The sequence below is a fragment of the Papaver somniferum genome, chromosome 11, assembly GCF_003573695.1.
Source record: "Papaver somniferum cultivar HN1 chromosome 11, ASM357369v1, whole genome shotgun sequence".
NCBI lineage: Eukaryota > Viridiplantae > Streptophyta > Magnoliopsida > Ranunculales > Papaveraceae > Papaver > Papaver somniferum.
Window position 1 is genome coordinate 78,396,233 of NC_039368.1, and position 11,911 is coordinate 78,408,143.

The following is an 11,911-nucleotide window of genomic DNA, read 5'->3' on the forward strand; positions in this document are numbered from 1 at the left end:
ACACTACTTTAGATGAGGTTCATGATGATTATGATGAAGATAATATTGATGAAGAATCATACATTTGTAGGCATAGTGATCCGGAACTAGTTACTCCATTTGAGCTTCATAATGATAATATTATTTCTGGTTCAGATCCCAATAATTTTAATGATTATTCACCTATTCAAAAGGATGTGGATCTGACCAGAGATACCACCGTTTTAGACGATGTAGTTCATGATCCTTTAGCCTACAGAGTATTGGACAATCCATTATTTGATGAACTTATTAATGGATCGGAGGAAGTAACTTTGATTAACACCTTAGTTAATGAGCTTTTATTAGAAACTTTCTCTTATAATCCTTTACATGATGATGGTTTAGAGGAACCGGTTTATCTTGAGAATTCTGTTTTCGAGTCGAACGATTTGGAAACAGTAGTCTTAGATGAACTCATAGAGATTAGTGAGGATGAACCTGACTTAGAAGAATCAATTGCCCATTTTGAGGAATCTGATGACCTAGAAATTAGGGAGATTGTGACCAGTCTATCTAGAGACGCCGAAAACTCTAAGTTTGGGGGTGATTATCGTTCTCCGTGTGCTTTAACTCTTAAAAAGGTCCCTCACTTGGGACTTGACATCAATGGCTCGACCATTCTAAAAGACTATCTTCATACACGTTTTCCTGAATCTAATGGTGTCCATAAGGAAATTCAGTCGTTAGAAACCCATCCTATGGTTGATGTGGTTTACCCAGGCTATGATTCCAAGATCGATTTTGTTTTCCCACCCAAAAATTTTCTACCAATTGTGGGAACGTATGAATTTAAAATGTGTCAATTTTTAAGTTTTGAGACTAAACCTAATTATTTTAGGAGATTAGGGTCGACACATCTGTTTAAGGAAGACTATCACTCTCTGGATTGTGGCAGTCTCCTTTTGTCAACTCTTTTTGGTTTTGAAGACCCACAGTTATTTCGATTACTGTTATACGGTTCGAGTTGACTAAACCTTTCCTAAGTCTGGCTGAAGACTTTAAACTTAGCACTTCTTGGGAGGTAACCCAATATTCATGCGACACGGTAATATCTTTCCTTATCTCTTTTGCTTCATTGGTAACAGTTTCTCCTTGTTCATGTTTTTAATTTTATCTTTAGAACATTGAGGACAATGTTAGGTTTAAGTTTGGGGGTATGGGAGAAACTTTTTAGTTGCATAATAAATAAACTCCAGAGCCTAGAAATTTATGCTTATTTAGGATGGAACTAACCAATCTAAGTGGATGGAAGCATTTTGGTTTTAGGAGTTGAGGGACCAATCTGACTAGATGGAAACATCTAAAGAGTCTATTCATAAAAGCACAAAGCTCAGGTGTTAGAAATAACATGATAGTTTCGCCATATCTCGTTGAGTCCTTTTCATTTCTGTTTCTATTTTTATTTTTAAATTATGTTTCTCTAGGCGATTAGGTGGGGCTCACGATTCAAGTTGTTACCACTGCTAGGGTAAAATAGAGTGACTGAGTATTAAAAAAAAATTTATGAAAAAAAAAAATTTAAAAATAAAAAGTTTTAGACCAGACCATTTGACCAAACGGAATAAAATTCAATAAAGTCGGCCACTGGAACCCTTGTATATGCCAGTTGTGTTGACCTAGAGTTAGGATTATCGAACACTGGTTCCCTTGTATATGCCAGTGATTTGATATTAGTCAGACTATCTCAGTCATTTAGGATAGGTTTTGGCAGTGGCCTTCAGACAGATATGAGAAACATCGTTCACCTAGTTAACATCAAAACCATCTATATTTTCTATATCCATCTCTTAATCTATCCATATGATTAGTCTGACTCCGAGTATGATGTCCACCGTGAAACTATCTGAGTAGAGCTCTGTCACTTATATGAATTTTAGTATGCTTGAGTGCAAACTCGTGTACAACAATTGGAATTTCGCATCAGGGTTATTCCTCCCATAATCAATAAGTATGCCAACCAATGAGGTTCTTTAGTGCCTTACAAGGTTCTGTATAGACGGCTAGGGTCTGGAGTAAAGGTTTTGTGGGTACACCTCTGGTAAACCCTCCCGAGATTAACTCGGTCACTAGGGACACCTAGTGAGTTAGGATTTTATTTTTACTCGAGGACTAGCAAATAATAAGTTTGAGGGTATTTGATAGACGCATTTATGTGTCTATTTTGTTCTCAATATTATGTATTGTTAGACTCGATTAAGTACTTATTGTGTTATTTTGTGTTTTTGTAGATGTTTTTAGAGAAATAAGCCTTTGCGGCGAAATGAGCTCGAAAAGTAGTCTTTTACACCCCAGGATAATGTACCGGAGGCACCTCAGAAATGCACCGGAAGCGTCCCAGAAATGTACCGGAGGAACCCAGAAAAATTACCATTTCCACCCCAAAATTACTATTTCCACCCCAATTGCTAAAGGGACACCCGTACATGATTAGGGGGAGGACACTTTTCTTCTCATAATTCAAATTTTGAAAAAAGGCGGGAAAATATTTCTTCTCACTGGCAGTTGGGTCGATCGATTTTTGGAGGGGTTAGAGTTCGATTAAACCTCTGATTTTCAATGGGTATTTGTGATATGGATAGAGGAAGACATTTTGGGTGTTAGGATCGATCATAATTGGATGGAATCATCGCAATCAAGAAATCAGGAAGCACGTTCAAGAAATGAATATCACACGATCACATCAAATTTAGACGTGTACTCATGTGTTTGGAGAGTGTTGAATCAATTCTACAGCGTGTAAGATCATATTTGGAGTGTTTATACATCATTTCAGCGCGTGGAGAGCTAATTAAAGGAAGAAAATATCCAAAAAATATTTTCTTTTTAAGCCGAGTAAAGAGAGAATTATCTTGAGTTATGGTGTCATTAAATGAGGCTGAGGAGTATAAATAGATTTCTGGTATCACAGAGAAGGGGGATCAAGAGTTTGGGGTCGAGCCAGAGCCGAGAGGAGCGAGAAATCGGGACTTGCAGGATTGTTCACCTGCTGCTGCTGAAGAAGAAGGAGGAGCTCAAGAACACGAAGAACGGACGGCCAAAGACCGTCGTTCTTCAACAGTTCCAGCAGCAGTGGAGAAGTGTCGCAGTTTAGCTGCAGTTTTCTGGTATCGTTTCTTTCTGGACGTGTTTTGTGAGTCTCAGAACCACTGTTTTATAACTTTTGACTCTTTTAATCATACTTTGAGCATCAAATATATATTTTGAGAACATGATTATTATGATTAGCTAAACCCCAACACTGGGATGATAGAGGAAGCCGTTCTTTACGCATATGATAATTATATTAATTCTTTTTTTGACTACTTGCACTTTTTATTAATCGATTCATGATTTTTCTTAATTGGTTGTGATATCGTATGATGATGTATGCTTGGTCGTAGTGCTTTTGATGCGTCATGCTAGTGATATACAATAAATATTCTAAAAATCTACCTTGGCAAGAATGAGAGTTCTTATGATTTGAGCTATAATTGTTTCGAATAAATATATGAATTGTGTGAATGATTAATGGTGGAATCCCGTGTCCTAGTGTCTCTTGATCCTGTGACAAATATTGTGTATATAGTTTTGTTTTAAAAATCTTTTCAAGTCCGAGTAACGAATCCTTATTTACCGCAAAATTAGTACTATAACAGGAAGCTGTCCTGAGACTGCTAGATCTACTTGTGGTTATGCTATATTTTTAGGGATTCTTTAATTTCTTGGTCTAGTAAAAAGCAGCCAACTGTATCAAGGTCTACTGCTGAAGCTGAATATAAAAGTTTATTTGTTGCCACAGCTGAGTTAGAGTGGTTGTCTTCATTATTATCTGAACTTCATATAAGTTTGAAATTACCCATTACACTTTACTGTGATAATACCAGTGCAATTTATTTAACTGTTAATACAATTTCTCACTCCAGGGCCAAGCATATAAAAATACATTTTCATGTGGTTAGAGAATTGGTGGCTAGTGATTTTCTGAATGTTCAGCATATACCATCACCACATCAGTTAGAAGATTTGTTTACTAAGGGATTGTGTGTTCCAACTTTTACTTCTCTTCTACAACAGTTACTTGGTTCTTCTGCAACATCATCTGCTTCTGCTGTTACAACACATACTTCATCAGCTTTATCTACTTCTGCAGATTTATGTCAAAGTGTTGCTTCAACAGACTCACCTGTTTATGTTTAGATAATTTTGTATCTCCAGAATGTCATTTTGCTGTTTCTGGAGATTTTGTGTCCACTGGTTCTCAGTCTTCTTCAACTTCTGATGTTGATTTGAACTCTTCAAGACATGTTTCATTTTTTGTTACTTAGTCTTTATCTGCTTGTGTAAACTTCAAACTGATTCTTGTATCAATTATCAGTTTGAGGGGGGCTAATAGGAATGTAAGTCAGGTCTTTATTAGTTGACTTTTGTCTTGTAAATTATGGTTGACTTTGTCTGCAATCAGATAGTATTAATACTGTCCGACTATTATCTGTCTTTGTATATTGAATAATAACATCATCTTCTTCTTCTCTCTTTACAAAGCCTTACATTCTTGATTATCATGAGAACCTTATAATTCTCAAATACTGGTTATCATCTTGGTGCCTCTCATAGTTTTTCTTTTTGTCTAAATCCTTTATCGCCTTTGCTAATTAGATTTAGATTATAAATTAAAATTATTAAAGTAAAAAATTAGAAAAACTCACGAGACTATAGTAGTGTCTTGTTACCCAAGAACTGCTCAAATTAGGCATCTTACGATACGAGAGATGCGCTAGGACTCTTCTTTTTGTTTTTCTCTAGTCAGCTGACTCAGCTCCGCTTGCTTTGACTGGAAAAGGCCAAACAACGTTGACCCTTTCGGACTACCACCGTTTTACCAGTAATGATACACTCACCGCGGGCTGGTCCCGCGGTGTGTCCCGACGAGGGAAAAATAGGGAATCCCTTAAAGGCTTGGCAGTTTGCAGGGGTGGATTAAGTGTGGGTCCCACCCCCTCTCTCTCACAATCCCACTATACGGGATGGCCCCGCGGGAGATAAATCATTTCCATCGTTTTACTCTCTCTTGGAGAGCAGTACATTAATCTTATTTTTATTCTCCAAAATCAAAAAATTAAATATAACAACAATGAGCAATATTTCTAGAGTATAATATATATTTGAGAATTACGCATCAAACTATTTATTCTTTTCCGCTTTGTTCTCTAGTACTGGCGCGATGATGGTAATTTATTTTTTTTAGTAAAATCATATTTCAATTCATTGAAACCAAAATGATGATTACGTGATTGCTTACAAGATTATTAAAAACACCAAAATATAAGATAATCAAAACCCAAATACATATGATGACACCAATTACAAATACATTGCGATGATGATACTTTTATATGCATCACTTGAGCAATGATACTCTTGTATTTTTGGTTAAAAAAAAGAAGTATAATATAACTGGAGTGATTCCGTTTAGACCATCCGGTGGGACTATCCAAAACCACTCACATACATGGAGCAGGTCCAATCCCACCAAAAACTAGAAGGGGTTTATTTTGGTGTGGAGGGTCCTGTTTTATATACTCTCTCCGTCCCAAATTGGATGAGCTAGTTGGTTTTAAATTTTATCCCAAAATAAACGAGCTATTTCACTAATCAAGGGGGTATTTCTAAAGCTACCCTTTTAATTGATTATTGTTACTATAAGAAGGGTGTATAATTTGATATTATATATGTTTATATTCGTTGCATAGGTGTTTTAAAATGCTTTTCAACGGTATAAAGTTTACGAAAAACCGTCGTATAGTTTAAGAGATACATTATTTGAAAGTTTTATTAATTATTATCCATAAGGATATAATTGTAAAAAAAAATACTTAAATATACTCCCCTTTCTTTCTTGCCTTAAGAATTTGCAACCTACAACTAGCTAATCTAATTTGGGACGATGGGAGTACATGTGCGGCTTTGGCTTAGTCGCATCCCACGGTTTCTAATGAACTTGTGAATCTAAGCCATGGCCCAAGGGGGATGGGCGGGGAAATCACAACTATTCTGCGGGTCTTGACCACCTAATAGGGCAGAATTGTTGTTACATTGCAAGGTGGTGTATAAGGTCTGATTACAGTTATTACCATCCGACAATTGGTACTGGTCTTTCCCTAGAACTATTTATGACCTTGCTCAGTGTTGGCACCACACAATTTTATCTTCTTTTGCTAGAATTTTTTGGGATTTAATTCCGGATGCAGTTTGTTGGGTTTCGTAGAGAGAAAGAAACTCTCGTGTTTTTGAAGAAAACTATCTCTTCAAAATAGATGGAGATCTTGTCATGGAAGCGCAAAGCTTAGTTCTGGTTTGGGTAACTGGTTTTAGTAATGTGATTCCTAATTCATACACCACTTATTTTAATTGGAGTGTAATTTTTGCTTAACTTTGTTTGCTTTATGTTTTCTTTTGTAATCTACCTCTGGTAGCTTTTCTACATTCTTTCTTCTAGCAAAGTTCTCTTTCAATAAAAAAAATTGTTTAACACCAATGGGATCAGGGTCTTTCGGGGATTAAGGCGATGAAAGTTTTATCGAGTTATAAAGGTATTATTTCGGAAGAAAAGAAATCCTTCACTACTTGATAGACTGAAGAACTAATGATAGACCAAGATTTTTGATAAAAACCCGAGGCCGTCAGGACTAGAGGCGCTTTCAATGGACTAGATTCTGAACACAATGGTAGATCTCGATGTCAGCAATAGGTTTGTAAGAGCAGCATTGTCCTAATCATGGATAACTCTAGGCAATAACTTATCTGAAGGTGGTGCATCATCAGGTGAATCACAAGATACAAATCATGAAAATAACTAGTAATATGTTGTTCAATATCTTTTTCATCATCGATACAATGATCTGTATCTATTTTGAGGCATTGAATAGTGTTGTCCATTTAGATTACTAAAAAAAAATATAGGTGGGAAAAATATAATGTTTTGGTAGTGTTTAAAGTGCTCTAATTTTTATTATTTTCGTTCATAAAAATTAACTAAAATATACGATTTGATTCTTATATGAATAAAAGAGGATTCGTCTTATAATTATAGTTCAACAATCAGGTGCATGTTTTTTTTGTTTTTTTCTTATCATAATATTGAGTCTTATTAGTCGATGAAAGATATCATTTATTGTTATTGAGAAATAATTAGAATAAATAATCGACCATAAAAGGCCCATAATCAAATTCGTACATTACTTTTCAAAATTCAAGATCAACTATCACTATGTTTGGTTACTCCTGACTCATCTGAGTCGTCTGGATCTGAGTGAAATCACCTGACTCATCTGGATCTGAATCAATATGTTTGTTTTGAGTCAGATCTGACTCGTCTAACTCAAAAAACGTGAGCCAGTGGTTTGATCCCGTGAGTCAGCGGTATTTTGTTACCTGACTCAAATGGGTCTGAGTCAGGAGTTATGTCTGAGTCAGGGCTTATGTCTGAGTCATAGGTCAAGTCAGATCTGACTCAAAATGCAAAACAAACGGTCTGACTGCTGACTCGGCCCGAATCAGAGGTTGACTCAGATCCAGACGCCGAGTCAGCTGCAAACAAACAAGATGTATGTCTCACGGGTCTACAACAATTTCACTCCCTCATAAATAAATAATAAAAAGGTAAAATGGCAAAGATTAAAATAACTAAGAGTTAAATATTTGATAAGAAATTCTAATTTTGCACTGAATTATTCTTCTTGTGCTTTCTTTTCCGGCACTGCCTCTGCATGCTGATGATTTTCTAATTTCTCAGCACAGTACCATTCGGTTGGTACTTTCATGTGCATCTTTGGTATTCCATTCATGTTCCACTCTTGATGCTGAAAATCCCAAAAATGAAAGGAAAAAAAAGATAAGTAGATTGTATGTATATGTACCTTCTGATAATATATTCTTTCTTTAAGCTTAAAGTTCTTCTTCTTAAGCCTGTAAAAAGAAGAAGTGTACCAAAATGCAAAAAATATCACAACTCGTATGGAAGGCGCCTAGACGCATGGGGGCGTAAAGGGGGTCGCCTCACCAATAAGGCGCTGAAAGCACAAAAGGTATCGATGAACCACTATCTTTTCATTCACGGATTCTATAAAAAACAAAATCCTTGAATTCTATAATAAAAAAAATAAAATATTCCAACCAATAAAGATTACTGCAGTAAAAATAAAAAATTCCAACTAATAGAGATTACAGCAGTGAGGCTGCTGTCGATAAATTCTAATTCTGCATCAAATTATTTACTTTCTAATTTTTCTCTTGTACTGACCCCGCCTGCTGATGGTTATATTTCACTTTCTCATCACAGTACCGCCACTTCGTCGGAACGTTCACATGCCTCGCTATTGCTCCAATCATCTTCATTGTTGCTCATCATTTTTTTTCTAAAGAAAATGATTTTTCTTGAGCGAATAATTTAAATCAATAAAAAGTGGACGAATACAGAGCATAGATCGTTTGAATATATACTTGTTGCTTATAAATATTTTCTATAAATTTCAAGCGCTTCTCTTTATTGTCTACAAGATTCCAAAATTCATGAAAGTAAGCATAAATCCTACCACTCCGACGGATCTAAAAACATTGGCTATCATCTCGGCAGTCGGCACGGCAACAGCAAGTTTTTAATTTTTTTTTTCCAAATCCTTTATCACGTCTGCTAATAGCAAAGAGAAGAACTGCTAATAGCAAAGAGGAAGAAGAGTTGGTGAAAGAAGTAGAATATCTCTTTTTCACATATATCGGCACTTACTTGTTTCCCAAGTACTGTGCAACTTAGGCACCGTATGAGAGATGCGCTAGGATCGTGACATGGAACCCCCCTTCTTCTTTTTTTGGTAGTCAGCTGAGTCAGCTCAGCCTGTTCAGGCTGGAAAAGGCCAACTATGGTGGACCCGTTCTCCTACCGTTTTACTCCCTTATGGAGAGTAAGGATTAAGGGATGTTAACAATGTGGGACTATTATCCTTCCATACGACCCCTCACGTGTAAGGACAGTTACTCGGCCTAACACGTGGACTTACGTGCGTAATGATCAAGGTCGGGTCATGGATGCACAAATGACAAATTCGGTCACGATGGTCAAAATCAGGCATACATCCCTCGTACAGCCCTAGCTTTGATACCATGTTAGAATTAGGGCTGCACAAAAGCATACCGAAACCGAGAATAGAAACCGAAACCGTTGATTTTAAAACGAATCGAAACCAAATTCCCATGGTTTAATCATGGTTGTCAGTCTCAAGAAACCGACAATCTTGGTTTCAGTTTCGGTTGTTATCTAAAACCTAACCGAAACAATCGAGTGTTACATACATGAACTAATCCTAGCCATCCGTTTATAATTTATAAGTTAATCGTAGCCATCAAATTTAGGTTCATTCATTTTCATCCTTTTCTTTCCAACAAAAGAGAACCAGTCTCTTTTTATTTCGTCAGCTACTCATTTCTCTTCTTCAAAGAGATTCACTACCATCATCAGATTCATCATCACCTTCTTTTGTTCTTCTTCTTCCTCTTAGAATCGACTAATTTTAGCATATTGGGTTTTGATTAAGCTTAGTAATTAAGGTTAATATGTTGGAGAACTTGGTCTCTGATTGAAATGATCTACTAGTTTTATATGTTTGATATTCAGGTTTTAGTGGTTGAACTAAGGGTCTGTGCTCCAATCTATTAAGGGTTTTTCTCGATTTTGAAGTTGATTGTTCTAAAAACTGAAATCCAGACGTTGCAATTGAAGTCGATTTTGAAGGCTAAGGGATTGTTTTAAACTGTAAGTATCTATGTTTATCGTGGTTTACTTTTTATTTGGTTTTAACTTAGAATGGTTTCTTCGTGAAATTGATTTTTGTGATGAAATTGTTTTCTTTTTTTCCCTTATAATTTGTGGGTGCAGGAGGAGATCGGTAGCGGTGAAATACCTGCCTATTCTTTCAATTTTTTTCTTAATTTTGCGCAACCATGCTAAAATGGTAGTTATTTCCTGATCTATTATCTCTTTTGATTTTGTAGTTGATTACATTTATAAGTCATGTTTATAAACGGACCATAGCTAAATAGTGTATATTTCTCTCCTGTCTCTGTATTAGACTACAAATTTTTTAATTTATTTTCTAGTTAAATTTGCTTGATATATTACACATTGGAGCATGTGTAGTTGGACCTGTATTATCAAACTCAGATGGATTTCACTAAGTCATATTAGTGTGTTCATGATTTATACCTGAACAGAAAAATTTGAATTGCTGATTTTTGTGTCTGTGCAACAATTATTCATAGTCTATCTTTTCTCTTAATCTTCAGTGAGGGTATTCTTAAGTTGCATTATGGAGAAGATGAGGCTGAAATGGATGTGTTTTTTAAATGCTTCTTGTGTCTACAAGTGCTTACCAGTTGCTAAAGATGAATCTGATACAAAGTAGGCTTTTATTTGACAGATATGCATCCAAGAGGTCTGAGTAACAATTGAGTTTGATGTTGATGAATTTTTCTTTGTTATTACAGGAAGCACCCGAGATTCTAATGGCATAATTAAAAGCAGAGGAAAATAAAAGAACAGTAGTGTTGTTTTCTATGAAAATTTCTTGAACTTTTCTTTAATTAGTCTACTTAGTAGTTGTAAGTAGTTTTAAGCTTCAACTGGAATGATAACTGGGACTGCCACAACATCATCGATATTAGAATGGACGATGTTATAAGTAATCAAGATTCTAGAAGTTTTGAGGAAGGCCCAAGAAGAAGTGGATGAAGTAGAAGGCAGAAACAACGTCGTGGAAGAATCTCACATGAAACTACACCCTTTTGGAACTTGGAAGCAATGGTGAAGGAGACTTCAAAGTTGTATCCTGCAACACCATTACTGATTTTATATTATGAGTGTAAATTTCATATTTCATTCCAGTTTATTATTAATGATACACTACACCCTTTGGAACTTATGATGTATTTCAGTATTTGAACTTTTGAATGAACAAAATTGTGTTTCAGTTTAATATGGTCGGTTAACCAAAAACCGTCTGGTTTTTAACTAAACCGAGTAGAAACCGAACCGAGTGAAACCGAATAGGCTATATGGTTTCATTGATTTTCATTATTGGAAAACCGAATACTTCGGTTTTGGTTTTGCCAATAACCGATGAAAACCGAACCATGTGCAGTCCTAGTTAGAATATTGACATCCGATTATTCGGTCACGGTGGCCAAAATCGAGCATACACCCCGCGTACAGTCCTATCTCTGATACCATGTTAGAATATGGACATCCTTCCATACGGGCCCTCACGTGTAAGGCCAGTAACTTGACCTAACACGTGGACTTACGTGCGTAATGACCAAAGTCGGGTCATGGGTGCACAAGTGACAAATTCGGTCACGGTGTCCAAAATCGGGCATAAACCCCGCCTACAGTCCTAACTCTGATGCCATATTAGAATATGGGCATCCAATTATCCGGTCATGGTGGCCAACTAACCGACAATGTGAGACTAATTAATAATTTCAACATGCCCTCTCACGTGTAGTCCTGTTGGATCTAACACGTGGACAAGAAATCGGGTGACACAATTAACAATGACTGGAGTGACCCTTCCATATTATACTTAAATTAATTAAAGAGATATTAGCAATGCGGGACTATTGTCCTTCCAAAATATTTAAGAATTTATTTGATTATGCATCAAATTATTTATTCTCTTCTGCGTTGTTCTCCGGTGATGACACAATAATGGTACTTCTATATACATCATTAGAGGCTAGGAGCAATGGTACACTTCCTTTTTTGGCTGAAAAAAGGAGATGTAACTAAGCCAAAGGGGAGTGGATATGGAAATGACAATTATTGTGGGTCTTGGTTTACGTAAATATTACTCAACGAAAAATA

General features: G+C 36.1%; 1 long non-coding RNA gene across 1 annotated transcript; it reads left to right on the top strand.

Moving 5' to 3' along the window:
• The first annotated feature begins 9,448 nt into the window (after positions 1–9,448).
• LOC113321118 lies at positions 9,449–11,024 on the top strand. Its single transcript, XR_003346482.1, has 4 exons — positions 9,449–9,805; positions 9,929–10,004; positions 10,336–10,450; positions 10,537–11,024. It is a non-coding gene; the product is annotated as an uncharacterized LOC113321118 (long non-coding RNA).
• The last annotated feature ends 887 nt before the right edge of the window (positions 11,025–11,911 follow it).